Below are 15,735 nucleotides of genomic sequence, written 5' to 3'. Positions count from 1 at the left end.
AAGACATTCTGATTTACTAGCCCATTCTATTTCTCTGTACAATTGTTCATTGTATTTATTCGAGTCATTAGGCCTATAACACACTCCTACTCTTATTTTTGCTTTTGCAGTGCTTATGTCACACCAAACTGACTCGACAGTGCACTGTTCATCTATATCAACTGGATGCACTTCTTTTGATTTTATGTTTATCTTAATTAACAGCATGACACTTCCTCCCTTACTATCCTGTCTATCCTTTCTGTACACATTGTACTCCCCAAATTCTAATTCTGCATTCCTAATATCAGTGTGACACCACATCTCTGATATCCCAACAATATCTGCCTTTGATGTCTTGACCAACACTTCAAATTCATCAAATTTATTTACTATACTTCTAGCACGCAAGCATACATGCACCTATTCCTAGTTACCCTGACACATCCCATATTTCTTCTGCTACCTAGGTTGCTACCATTTCTGCTACCATTTATTCTGCTACCTAGGCTGTATTCAGTTAGTGGAGACATTGAGAAGTCAAGGTAATCTATTTGATATAAGGTACTTGAGCAACTTGTACCTTATATGCACCTTCAGTACATAGTATTAGTAATGGCCACATGGTGCAAGGAAGCTCATGGCTTATGCTGCACCAGCCAAAAAAAAATAAAATAATAAAATAAAATAACAAAAGACAAAAAAATAAGAATAAAAACAATTAATAATAAGAAAATTAAAAAAATATAATAATCAAAAGAAGAAAATTAAAAAAAATTAATAATAATTAATAAGAGAAAAGAAAATGGACAACCTATGCATTTCCCTCCTCCCTTAGGTAATTATCCAGATGACCATTGAATTTCCCCAAACTGTCAGCCTCTGCCACCCATGTAGGTAACTTATTCCAGTAATTTAGAACTTGCTGGCTAAAATAAAACTTCCTGCAATCCAGTCTAAACAACTCCCCCCCCCTAACTTGGAGTTATGGCCCCCTGTTCTAGAATCATTTATGACCATGAAAATTTCCTCCTTATTCATTTTGCTTATGCCTCTCAGAGCTTTAAACACTTCAATCAAGTCTCCTCTAAGGTGCCTTCCAAGCTCTGCAACTTGCATATTCAGTCTCCTAATATGGACGCCCTTTTGCTGATCTCACCAGGCAAGTTACTCATCTTTGGACCCTTTCAAGAAGAACAATTTCTTTCTTTAGGTGCAGTCTCCATACTTGAACACAGTATTTCAAGTGTGGTCTAACAATACCCTTATATAATGGGATCGTGACATCCTTATCTCTACTAGCAATTGTTAGATAAATCATCGATATGTGTCACACCATTGGCCTTCCTTGCCTCCTGTCTACAATGCTCAGAGAACTTAGTCTGACTGTATTGTAACACCCAAGTCCCTTTCCTCTACTACCAGCTTTAATTCAACTCTGCCAAGTGTATAAGTTATTTTGGGGTTACTGTTCCCCAGGTGCAATACCTTACACTTTGCTGGATTAAAGGCGCGCCTCCGTAGCCAGGTGGGAAGGAGCAGCAGTGCGTAGCACACGCTTCTTGATTAGACCGGGGTTCGAGCCCGTCACCACCAAATATGGAGGATGCGGAAAGGTCTCAGGGAATGACCACCGCATATCCCGGAGCAATATGGCCTTAGTTGCTAATGCTCCTAAAAACCAAATAACAAACAACAAACAAACAAACAGCTGGATTAAAGCATAGCTGCCATTTTTCTGACCATCTCTGAAGTCTATCCAGGTCATTCTAAAGAAGCTCTGCTTGGCGGCAATCATTAACTACCCCACCAATCTTTACATCATCTGCAAATTTAGACATAACACCCTCTATCCCTTCATCTATGTCATATATGAAAATCAAAAACAACAATGGTCCTAATACTGATCCTTGGGGAACCCCACTTCTTACATCAACCCAATCTGAGGAATAACCATTTATCACAACCCTCTGCCTCCTACCCTGAAGCCATCCAGCAATCACAGGGAAAATCCATCTAAGGATTTTCCCTGTGATTCCAACCTGTTCCAGCTTATAAAGTAACCACTTATGTGGGACTGAGTCAAATGCTTTGCTGAAATTCAAATAAACAATGTCGAAATAAACAAAGTCTCTGTCAAAATAGCTAACCAGATTAGTTAAACATGATTTTCCCTTTACAGAAATATATGCTGAGTGTCATTCAGAATTCCATTTCTATCTAAGTGATCCTGAATTCCATCCTTGATCATAGTCTCCTTGATTTTCCCTACTACTGAAGTTAGATTAACTGGCTGGTAATTTTCCACTTCACTCTTAGAACCACCCTTATGTATTGGAGATACATTGGCACTTTTCCAATCCAACAGAATCATTCCCGAGTCCAATGATGCTCTCATAATTTGCCTCAATGGTTCAATGCACTCACTTGCCACCTCCCTTAAGATTATAGGGTAAATGCCATTAACTGCTAGCTTGGGGGGGGATTCACAGACTAAAAGGTTTAAAGTACCCGCAGGCAGAGGTGAAGGTGATTCTTGCACAACTTCTATTAGAATAAGTAGCGACCTGGAGCAAGGGGTGCTGGGGGTTTTCAGGGGCTGATGGCAGTCGTAGTGAAACAGGTGGATATATGGGATGTGTCAGGGTAACTAGGAATAGGAATAGGTGCATGTATGCTTGCATGTATACCAATGCTAGAAGTATAGTAAATAAATTTGATGAATTTGAAGTGTTGGTTAAGACATCAAAGGCGGATATTGTTGGATATCCGCCTTTGAGTTAAGACATCAAAGGCGGATATCAGAGATGTGATGTCACACTGATATTAGGAATGCAGAATTGGAATTTGGGGAGTACAATGTATACAGAAAGGATAGACAGGATAGGAAGGGAAGAGGTGTCATACTGTTAATTAAGAAAAACATAAAATCAAAAGAAGTGCATCCAGTTGATATAGATGAACAGTGCACTGTTGAGTCAGTTTGGTATGACATAAACACTGCGAAAGCAAAAATAAGAGTAGGAGTGCGTTATAGGCCTAATGACTCAAATGAGTACAATGAGCAATTGTACAGAGAAATAGTGGGCTAGTAAATCAGAATGTCTTATAATGGGGGATTTTAACTTCCCAGATATTGACTGGAACTTGTGGGTTGATCACTCACACACTAGTAAGACTTTTGTGGATTTATTGGATGATTGTTTTCTGCAGCAGCATGTTCAAGAGGCAACCAGAGGGGTAATACTCTTGATCTGGTTATCAGCAGTGAACATTCGTGTATTAAGAATTTGCAGATAAAGGAACCACAAAGTGGCAGTGATCACAATCACAGTGTACTGATGTGGGATTTACTTAAAGATATAATTACCATCAGGGGTAAAGGAAAGGGTTTTTGCTTCCATAAAGGGGAGTACAGTGGTCTCAGACAGTTTTTAAATTCATTACAATGGGATCAACTGATGATGCTATCAAAAACAAATTCAGAATGGGAAGCATTCAAGGAATTAATCGGGGAAGCTACTATACTTTTCATACCAATTAAGAAATATTGTTCAAGGATTAGGCTTAAATGGTTGTCAAATGAACTAATGAGACTCGTAGGAGAGAATAAAAATGCATGGGATGCATATAAATAATCAGGCTACACAAGCAGACGGCAGATATAAGCTAGTTTGTAATCAAGTCACAAAGGAGATTAGGCAAGAAAAGGCAGATTACGAGAAATCTTTGGCAAAGAATGCTAAGTAAAACAGCATTGATTTCTTTACTTATATAAACTCTAAAAGGAAGGGGATGAATCTGATTGGTCCACTTGATATCGATGGTTCGACTGTTGATGATCCTGCTCAGATAGCAAACAAACTGAATGAGTACTTTGCATCTACATTCACAAATGAGGAGTTAAGGTTTGAAAATGGCAGAAGGTTATCAAATTGTAGCAGAGTGCTTAATGATTTTGTAATAACTGAGAGCAAAGTGGAGGAGAAATTGTTGAAAGAAAAGCACATGGGGTGGATGGGATCTATCCAGTTATATTAAAGGAGGCAGCAAAGGAAGTAAGCAAACCCTTAGCCATAATTATGAAAGCATCCTTGGACTCAGGGGAGGTCCCCACGGACTGGAGATGTGCAAATGTAACACCAATTCACAAAGGGGGAATTGAAGGGTGATACGAGTAATTACAGACCAGTTAGTTTAACTTCTGTTCCGGGTAAAATCAAGGAGTCACTGGTTAAAGATGCATTGCAGGATTATCTAGACAAGACTGCAGCAATAATTCAGACACAGCATGGGTTTTTTTAAGGGAAAGTCTTGTCTGGCAAATTTGATAGGCTGTTATGATGTGGTTACAAAGGAACTGGATGCAAAAAATAATTTTGATATCATATATTTGGATTTCAAGAAAGCTTTTGACACTGTTGCGCATGGAAGACTATTGTACAAATTGGAGCAGAATGGTATTAAGGGTAAGTTGCTACAATGGATAAAAAGATGGTTGAGTGGGAGAAGACAGAGGGTGGTAATCAATGGGTGCTGCTCTTCGTGGAGTAATGTTATTAGTGGAGTCCCACAGGGTTTGGTGTTGGGTCCCCTGTTGTATTGTATATTTATCAATGATATTGATGAAGGTATATTAGGCTTAGTGTCGAAGTTTGCAGATGATACAAAGGTTGGCAGGGTTGTTAATGTCAGTGTGCTACTGCAACAGGATCTAGATAATTGGGCAGATGGGCTAAGAAGTGGCAACTGAAGTTTAACCTTGACAAATGCAAAGTACTGCATATGGGTAGAAGTAACCCCAGAGAAACGTACCAACTGTGTGGTACTATACTTAAGGTGGTAGAAAATGAAAAAGACCTGGGAGTAATTGTGCAGTCAGATATGAAGTTTAACTACTACTACTACCTAACCCCAGGAGCCTTACTGGCCTGTAGGCTCGAAAGTTTTTACATTAAATAAACATGTGAAATTTCAACATCATTAATCATCAATCAACATCAATGTAAAGTAACTGTTGAGTTCATCTGCAACTTCGGGTGGGTTATCTAATACTATTCCACATACATTACATAAGAGCAGTGATGGATTAAGGATAGTTTGGGGCCCTCTAGGCAAATTATATTTGGGGGCCCCCAAAAAATAATAATAAAAAAAAAGAATAAAAAATAAATAAAAGTTAGATGGCAAATAAATAAATTTTGTACTTCTGAATTTTTTGCTTAAATTAATCAAGATTTTTATGAAAAATCTTGATTAATTTAACTGAAAACATTTTTCTATTTTACTGAAAACATTAATCTATTTTAGAACACCATATAAAATGTCTGAAAACATTACTGAAAACATTAATCTATTTTAGAACACTATATAAAATGTCTTGGCTTGGGGGCCCCCAAAGCCTAGGGCCCATAGGCACGTGCCTCATTGCCTTAATGGGTAATCCGCCACTGCATAAGAGTCATCTGGTTTGTCCTCTTCCTTGCATTTATATATGTGAAGAATTCCTTATCCCCATTCTTTGCTCTCTTTGCCAGCAATTTTTTATCTGCCTTTACCAGCCTAACCTTTTCAGTGGCATTATTACAGATCAGTTTGTAGCTGTTATAGGCTTCAGTACTTTTTACTGCTCTGTAACTTTTCCATGCCGTCTTTTTCTGCTCAAGTAATCTGGCAACTTCATTATTCATCCAACTTGAACTCCTCATGGAGTATTTTTTTAATGGTATATAAGCATTCAAGGTTTCTGTGATAAATGTTTTAAAGGTATGCCATAATTCAATTGTATTCACTCTCTGTGAGATATCTATCCAGTTAAGAGGCCATGTAGCACCTTAAGGCATTGTAATTTCTTCTCCTGAAATTAAAAGGAATATAACCCATTCCTTTGCTTTTAACTACTGCTACCTCTCTCTTCATCATCAAACGTAGAACTCTGTGATCACTTCCTGCTACTGGTTCCTGTACTGTCAGCCCTATTATATCATCTGGTTCATGGGTGATGATGCAGTCTAGAGTATTCTTTTCCCTAGTACTTTCCTTGACATGTTGATACAAATAGCAGTCATCAAGTTGATTTAAAAATTGTCCCTCATGTGGAGTTTCCTTCACATTTGCTTCAATCAATTAGAGTGAAATTAAAATCACCCATAATAAGACATTGATGCATACTTGCCCATTCCATTTGCATGTAGAGGCTCTCGTCAAAATCTTCACACTCACTTGGCCTGTAGATTATTCCTACTCTCATTATACCTTTGCTTCCAATTATCTCACACCATACAGATTCTATACTAGCATGTGAAACATCTGAATCTGGGAAAGCTTTCTTGCTCAGGCTGCTTTTGATAAGAAGCATGACTCCACCACCCCTTCTATCTCCCTATTCTTCCTAAATATATTATACATACCATACTGAAACTCATCATCCCCTATCTCTGAGTGGCACCAGTTTTGTGTAAGCCCTATTATGTCAGCTTTACTTGTCCTAATCAACAGTTCGAATTCACTTATTTTATTGATGACACTTCTGACACTACTGTATAACAATTAAAACTTAGTATTCTTGTGTAGTTAACTAGCCTGACACACCCCTTAAAGTTATTTAAGCTCTCTTCCCTGGCATTAGCTACCTGCTCATTTGTAGCATTTCTGCCCTCAGAACATCTTGCTACTAGTTCTGCTGCGGTAACAAACAAATACTCTTGAGGTATGTTCAAGCGTTCCCCCATAGTATTTGACCAATACTATCAGATAAATGTGTATCTATATATAACCCTTGCCCCCCAAAACTAGCAGTTTCCCTGAATCTTTAAGGTATCCTCAATAATACTGGCAAAAGCCCTTGCACCACCTTTGTTTAAATGTATCCCGTCTCTACAAAACAGATTCCTTCTACCTACAAGTGTTGTTATTTTGGTTTTTAGGAGCATTAGCAACTAAGGCTATATTGCTCCGGGGATATGCGGTGGTCACGGGCTTGAACCCCGGTCTAATCAAGAAGCGTGTGCGATGCACTTCTGCACCTGCCCACCTGGCTACGGAGGTGCCTACCTACAAATGCAGGCCAAGCTGATAGAAATTTCCCCCCAAAAGCCTTGCAGAGTCCTTCAAGTCTTGAGTTAACCCACAAGGCTTTAAGAAATTATATATTTTGTATTCAAAATTTGTATTATATATATATATATATATATATATATATATATATATATATATATATATATAAAAATGGTGTCAAAGTGAGATCACAAGGTTGCATAAAAATTGAGTTTTTGAATTTATAGAATGAATTATAAATATTTATGTTACATTTTTTAGGAATCCATGAATTGGCTATTCAAAAGATTGTGATCTTTTTTGATTATATTAAAATGGAGACCTGTCGACCCTGGAGACCTTCCAGAGCCTTTCCATCTCCACCCGTAGCAATGTGCTCCCGCAATCACCCTTCATATCGTCATTTATGCTTGTCAGATGGTATGTATTAAATTTTTTTTTTTTTTTGGTATCAAGTTGTATCTTCATTTTGAAGAGACTCTACAAACTACAGCATTCTTTGCTAGTCTTAACTTTTATTAAAGTACACACAGTTGATCAAAATATAAATCACCTCAGTGTCAGACCGATGACTTTAAGGTATAACAGCAATTTATATATCTAGAATTAAACTTTTTTTTCTTTTTCCATCATGAATGTGTTTGACTTTGATACTAATCTCAGCAAAAAAATATATATATCTTTATAGGTAAGTTAAAAACATAGTTTGTATCGTAAAGATGTTTAATATACAAACTGCTTAAATTCCAAAACCAAAATCTTTTACATCATTCACAATGTTTTTAACCGTCTTGGTAACATGTTATGCATCATCTCTTTAACTGTTACATAAAAATCAGACATTGCCACCCTTCTAAATAATGTGCATCATCCTTTCCGTTTCCATTAGTAGCCATCTTGTATTCACAATGTGTAGAATAGTGAGACGACAGCAAACAAAACCATGCATTTCTTTGCATGGTAGCAAGTAAGTCACGATAATAACAAACCAGTTTAACTACAAAGATTTATACAGAGGTGGAATTAAAATTGGGTGAGTAAAATATACTAAAATAAAATAATTCATAATAAGGGATAGATAGATTGATGTATTGAAGTGCTCTGAAAGAGGTGAGACACCTGCAAACATCAGTTGGGCTTAGGATAACTCCTTTACATTGGTGGTGACAATCATAATAGACAAAAGTAAGAATGAGGATTGTTATGTTAAAACACTGTGATGATAACTGAGCATCGTCATTTTTTCAACTTTACTTTTTTTATGTTGTTTTTTCAAGTCTACTGAATTCCTGTTAGAATAAAAAGATTAGTCATTATGATTCATTTTATAAAAAATAAATTATCTCACCACTGGGAAGGTGTTGTGAACCCAAATTTTTAACGTCTTTTTTAAGGACAAATGTGCTGCCTATATACTGCAGTTCCTGAAAATAATGCAGTTTTCAGAAACTGCAGTATATAGGCAGTCCCTACAATTCTTATAACACTCCTTTTTATAGAACTGTCTGCTTTCAGTTCTGCTTTCAATCCTGTTAAGTGGCATGTATTTTTTTTACATCTATAGCACTTCCATTTAGAATGGTTTCATGCTAATATCACTTTTTTTTAAATTCCAAGAAAGAATAAATCCAGATATAAACTTCGTTCCTCTGGAGTTTTAGATATGTTTCCAGTTTTAATTCCTTGGAACACCCTTTTCTTGAAACATTCAAATTCCTTCTTCAAATGCTGCATTTATGCTTAATTTACCTTTTCTATGTTCTTCAAAATCACAAAGGCATCTCCCATGGCTCTGTTTATGTACTGTCACAGCAGGCCCCCACATACATGCCACATGCAGTACATAAGATAAAACCCTTATTTGTATGAGACCTGCTCTGAAAAACCTCCTTTCCTCTCCATAAGCCAAAGCATTCTCACTGCTTAGAGCTGAGTTTTTTTTTTTTTTTTTTTTTTTTTTGCTCATCATCCATCATTTCATTTTTACCATTCTTCATTTCAAAACAGAATAGCTGGAAATGGACTAAGTAAATTAATGATGTTACTTTTTGTTTTTCTAACTTTTTCGTGTGATTTTACTATTTTCTTGGCCTAGTGCTTCAAATCCTGAAAAAACCTAGGCAGCTCACAGATCCATATTAAATGCTCCCATGCCATACAAGCCCATCTTCAAATCTTTATTAGTTTAATGAGAATGTTGACAACATTCATCTTGGCTACTAGTTTAACATGAACATTTTGAAATATATAAGATCAGATATTTTTCAGCCATCCAAATAGATCTGTTGCAGAACTGGTAACATGGCATGTGTAGCCTTACCCACAGCCAGTCTTTGGCTATGCCTTGATACCTGTAAATTTATGGTTTGCATTTGGTTGGTAAGATTATTTCTGACAATCTGACTGTATTTCATTTTATTTGTGATTTTTATTACTTTTAGTGTGTTTTTTTTTTTTTTTTTTTTTTTTTTTTTTAAATAACCAGGTACATATGTTTTGTTGTAGTGGTAATTTAAAATTTTAATATATCTTTTCGTGGGGAATTAAACCATCGGAACTATAATCAAGTAAATTTTATTATGTACATAGTATTACGCAATGGGCTCTCCAATTAGTGCTGTTGTAGCAAACCTAGCTGTGGAGGTGCTCGAGTCTAAGATTTTTGATGAGTCTGCTTCCCTCGTGTGTGTGCACAAACGATATGTCAACGATATATTCGCCATTGTACAGAGGGAAAGAGCGGATTAAATTCTCAGTTTTCTTAATAGCTTCTCTCCTTTTATTCAGTTTACCTAGGAGGTGGAAATAGATGGTACCCTCCCTTTCCTTGATGTGTTTATAGAAATGGCCCCAGAGTAAAAATGGGTGTACATAGAAAACCCACATGGCAGGGGCAATATACACATTATAACATGGCACAAGCCAACAATTGCATGAATTGTGTTATTAAAGCCTTGTTGGATAGGGCTGGGTCCCACTGCAGCTCCTCTGAGAATAGAAAGGAGGAGATTAAACGTGCCATAGCAGATCTCAGGAAATGTGGGCACCCCCAGAAGGTCTTGGATAAATATGTTTGGAAAGCAGAACACAGACGAAGAGAGCTGTTCGCACTCATTGCCACCGCATACATTCCCTACTATCTGGGCGTAACGGAGCGAATCTCCCAAGTATTACGTACTTGCCAGACATGCTGTGTGTAATTGCCAGGGCGAAGAATGCACACAGTTGTGTCAAAGGTTAAAGATCCCGTACCTATGGAAGGTACAAGGTCATGTGTGAAATTAAATGCCTGAATTGTGGCGGGGTGCTATGTTGGTGAGACAAAACAACATTTCAAAGATCGTATTGGTGGAGGAGAGCATATTAACATAATAAAGGCCACAGATTATGGGAAATCTTCTGTGGATGAACATTTTTGGGAGGAGAACCACCAAATTTCACCTGGCGATGCCATCATAGTCGATCATTCACACAGATATTGGAACTGAAAATGCCTGAAGAGATTGTGGATTTGCTCTTTTGAGCATAATACCGTTAATATAGGTGGGAATCTGTATTCATCCCCTCTTTGAAACCATAATTCTTGGACGGGATGAATGGTTCCCCCTGACATGCCATTTTTGGTTTCCTTGCACCTGTGGAGGATATTACCCAGGCTCCTATGATAACATGTGCCGTGAGCCATGATCCTGCAGTTATTTAAGAATATACCACCGTGAAAAGTTGTCTTACTGTTGATAAAGGAGGCAGTCTGAAAGGCACAGTTGTTTTTATCGCTTTTATTCCGTATAATGTGATTTCTGTTCGTTATATTTTATTTTTATATATTATGTTATTGCTTTTATTGTACAATCAATGTATTTTATTGTATTTTTACAAAATCCGGTCTTATAATATATATATTTTAATAAAGTTTTTCAGTTATATGGTTGGTGTATTGCATTGCACTTATTATGAATCAGAAAGGGAAAGGCATGTGTACATATTAAATATGATTTTAATAATAAGGTATTTACACCACTCCACATAAGTATTAAGCAAAATTATCAGTTTGTTGGTTCTTATTAAGATTAGATTAGAGTAGATTAATTGGTTCTAATTATTTATAAAGTTATCCCAATAACTGGGTAATCTAGTGTGGCATTTTAAATCCATTTTGGGATCTGCTGTTAGAGTTGGCAAGGCCATCGGATCACATAGATACAAGACTTAAATATAGACCACAAAGTAGGATTTAATTGTATTAGATTATTTTGTTATCGGGATAATTTAAGCCTTTTAATTTGTTTACTTAGAACCAGTACACTGAAAACTTTGCTACTATACTTAGCATAGTATGAAGCATAAATTTTAAAATCATAATTAAATAAAAAGATTTTTAATTCTTATTTATTTTTACTTGTGCCACCTGGTCGAACTCCCAAGAACTTTTATGGATATCGAATACATTTATGCAATATATAAATGTAGTAATTTCTCACATCACGTGGGAGATGTGTTTTTGAAAAATGTTGCCTTTATTAAGAGCTAATTTTTTATAAGAAATAATGCAGAGGAGCAAGGATCCAGCTGATGCACAGGATTGAACTCCCTGATGAAGATTACTGGCTGTAAAGTATTCAACGTATAACCTTATGTTGTATTTTTATCTTTCGATTCCTTTCCTTTTTTGATTTATTTTGTTAGTGAATATATCAGTTTCCATTTAGACTTCCCCTTTTTTACAGTACATAAAGTTACAATTTAATGTTAAGAAAAGTAGTTGCAGTCTACAATAGAAAATTGTTAAATATTGTACACAGCATACAACCAAATCAATAAAATACATCCATGATGTTGTCTTCTGCCGTGTTCTTTGTTGCTAATTCCATTAACCCTCTGATGGACTTGCAGATTTCCTTGTAACGGACAGACTCATCTTGGAATGTTTGCTATTGTATAACCTTAAAATTAGTGTGAAAAAATTAAATTATTCACCGTTTTATTACCACCCTTTATTTTCAATCTATTATGAACACAGTTGTGAATAATCTATTTTTTTTTTATTAAAAGCAGATATTTTTGATGACTAAAATACTCACCCCTTTGCCATGTTTTAGACATGTTTTTTTTTGTTTTTTCTCTTGTTAAAAAACACCCACATCTGTGTGTTGTCTTTACTGACAGTAAGCGGAACTTGAAAGAAACTAAAATTGAATAAACAGTGCACTGTTGATGATTGATCCACCCCTGAAAAGTGCAAACAACATCTGAAACAATTGAGAGTTTCCGTTGAGAGATGTATGGATCAAATGTGACAGTAGCATGCTTCAGTAATTGAATGGAAAGAATGCTGTTAATTTTAAATTCTCATTTTTCAACATGAGATAATTAATATGCATGAATAGGTTTAACAAAAATCTTGTTTTTTTTTTTTATGGACCAACTTCTCCTATAACAAAATAGTTAAACACAATAATCGAGGAATTCATAAATTGCCATTAATGCTACTCATATAGATTTTGTTTAAATTAGGGGAAAAAAAAGCTTCGTATACTTTATCCCAAGGTGCTCCTATCAGAGGGCTCAAACAAGAACTTAAGTGTCCTAATTTGAGAAGTTGTATATATTTCTTTACTGTGTAAATGAAAAGCATATAAATTAAGAAATGGCTGTGTTTAAGCATTGCACTACCGTTGGTGTACTTCTTTCCATGGTTTGTTTTCTGTAATCAATTATATTATACTATATGAAAATGGTACTTTTATACCCCTCCAAATGCCCTGCTAACCAAACAAAGTTAACAAGGCAAAGTTCTTTTCCCTCGAACTTAGTTCCTTCATACTAGACCGTCCGGTGAAGGTAAAGAAAGCCTGCACGAGAAGCATGCAGAAGTTCAATGAAATTCACCGGTAAATGGCATTTATATTGTTGCTCGCTCGGTATACAGACAGCGGGTGTTATCAGTCAGGAGTAGAGATTTTTTTTTTTTTTTTTTATGTAAACCCCAAACACGAGAAGTATTAGAAACTATGGCACTTAGTGCCGTGCTCGGGTTGAAGGTTGAGAAGGCGAAAGAAGATATTTGTTGACATTGGACTTGAACTTCTGTAGACTGTAATTTTCAGGAAATACGTATGAAGGAAGGTTGTTCCAGAAAATGGCAGTTGAATAAATAAACGAGGAAGATAAAAAATTGGTTCTGTGAGTTTGAAGTTGAACAGTAAATGGATGTTGGCTGGTGGTGGCATGTGTTCGGACTGTTTTGAAAGAGAGAGCGGGAATTATAGAAGCTAATTCAGAAGAACAGTGCCCATGGAAGAATCTGTAGAAGAGGCAAGCAGCAGAAACAGTACGTCTATGAGACAGCAAGTGCAGAGACTCTGTTAGAGATGAATCATTAATTAACCTAACTGCCCTCTTCTGAATGGAATCAAGAAGCCTCAGAGAGGTTTTGGGGGCACCACCCTAGATGTGGGAACAATATTCCATGGCAGGGCGGATTTGCAATTTATACCGAGTGAGCTGCTGTTTGGAAGAAAAGTAATGCTGAGAGCGAAAGAGAAAACCTAGTTTTTTAGATGCAGAGGAAGCAGTATTTGTAATGTGCTTGTGCCAAGAGTGATTAGAAGTCAGGGTAATTCCCAAAAGAGATATATCATTTTGCCTAGAAATCAGAGTGTCACTAAAGATAAGCATAGGAGCAGAAGAATCCTTTTTGCGAGATATAAGACAAGACTGAGTTTTAGAAGGATTGAAATCAACTAAGTTGTCTTTACCCCACTGGAGAATTACCTGAAGATCGGCATTTAAGGAATTGGTAGCAGATTTTCGAGAAGTTGAAGCTGATTGAACAGGGCAAGGTTTCTCGAAATGGAAAGTGGAATGCAATGTGCTATCATCGGCAAAACTATGGATAGGATTTCCAGTCAATGGAAGAAGGTCATTAATATACAAGAGGAAAAGAGTGGGGGAAAGAAAGGCGGCGCCTCCGTAGCCAGGTGGGAAGGAGCAGCAGTGCATAGCACAGGCTTCTTGATTAGACCGGGGTTCGAGCCCGTCGCCACCAAATACGGAGGATGTGGAAAGGTCAGGGAATGACCACCGCATATCCCGGAGCAATATGGCCTTAGTTGCTAATTCTCCTAAAAACCAAATAACTAACTAACTAAGTGTGGGAAAGAACTGAACCTTGGGGGACACCGGCATTTGTTAGAAGACAGAGAGAGCCATCGACCATCACCCTCAGTGAGCGATCAGAGAGAAAACTGGATAACCAATTACTAAAAACAGTTGGCAAACCATAAGATGGAAGCTTGTTTAGAAGACCTTTATGCCAAACACGATCGAAAGCCTTTGAGATGTCAAGAGCAACTATTTGTATTTCACCAAACCTTTCCATTGAATTTGTCCATAAATGGGTAACATAAGCTAGAACATCACCAGTGGATCGACACTGACGAAATCCATACTGGCGATCGTTGATCAGACGGAAGGTTTCTAGGTAGTTTAAGAGTTGGTGTTTAATTGATTTCTCCATTACTTTAGAAAGAGTAGAAGTAATTCCAATGGGACGATAATTGGATGGGAGGGATTTGTCACCCCTTTTTAGGAACTGACTGGATATGGACAAATTTCCAAGCAGAAAGAAAAACACTTTTGGAATAAGAAAGTGAAAAAAGGTGGCAAAGAATAGCAGTAATTTCTGGAGCACAGGTTTTGAGAACAAGTGGAGAAATACCATCAGGACGTGGAGCTTTCTTAGCATCAAGATTTGTCAAAATCCTTCTGACATCCTTTCGACGGAAGACCATAGGAGACATTGAATGGAGCATGTTGTGAATGGCGGGAGGTGTTTTACCAAGATCATTAATATATGAGTTGGAAGAAAAATGGGATGCTAGCAGGTCAGCTTTATCCTTGGCTGAAGTGACAACAGAACCATCTGGTTTGGACAGAGGTAGGAGCAGAGATGGGCAAAAGTTGCAGCCAATAGCTTTGGCAAGGGACTAGAATGCCCGGTTACCATTAGGGCAAGAAGCAAGTTTTCTACTCTTAACCTGTTCAAACTCTAGTTTGGACTGATTAATAACTGCTTATACAATTGTTGCGAGCTTTGGTGTAGGCAGAAAATGAAACTGCAGAATTAGAAACAAGCCAATTACGATATGCAACATTCTTCTCTTGAACAGCCTTAGCACATTTATTGGAAAACCAAAGTTTAGATAATGGATGAAATTTTAAAGTGGAGTGTGGGATAAAGGATTCCATTCCTGCAAGAATAATTTCACTGACATGATCTGAGCAAACGTTGACATCAGAAGTTTTGAAACAGTAATCTGAAAAGAAGAAAAGAAATTTCTCAGGTCATCGCATTTTGCATTCTTGTAATGCCAAACAACACAAGGTTGGGAATAGCCATGAGATAAAGTCTCCATTGGAAAAGAGACTGTATGAAGTAATGAAATTTTTGGATATGTCGTACACATGGTAAGAATATAACCAGATCCTTGACATAACATGGCCTTGACAATGCTCCCCGCATACACACTACTCGGACTCCCTCCAGTCACTATCTGGCAGAGTAGAGGTAGCAAGATTATACACTAACTGATCCGGAAACCTCCTAGAGAGTTACCAATAGGTTCGTTCCGGTGTACTAACTAGCGGCCGGCCTGCGAACACCGTTTTAGAGCTGTACCCTCGAAAAGTAAGGAATAT

The sequence above is a fragment of the Mastigoproctus giganteus genome, chromosome 9 (assembly GCF_048544385.1).
Source record: "Mastigoproctus giganteus isolate SK-2022 chromosome 9, ASM4854438v1, whole genome shotgun sequence".
Classification (NCBI taxonomy): domain Eukaryota; kingdom Metazoa; phylum Arthropoda; class Arachnida; order Uropygi; family Thelyphonidae; genus Mastigoproctus; species Mastigoproctus giganteus.
This window is presented reverse-complemented; position numbering follows the sequence as displayed.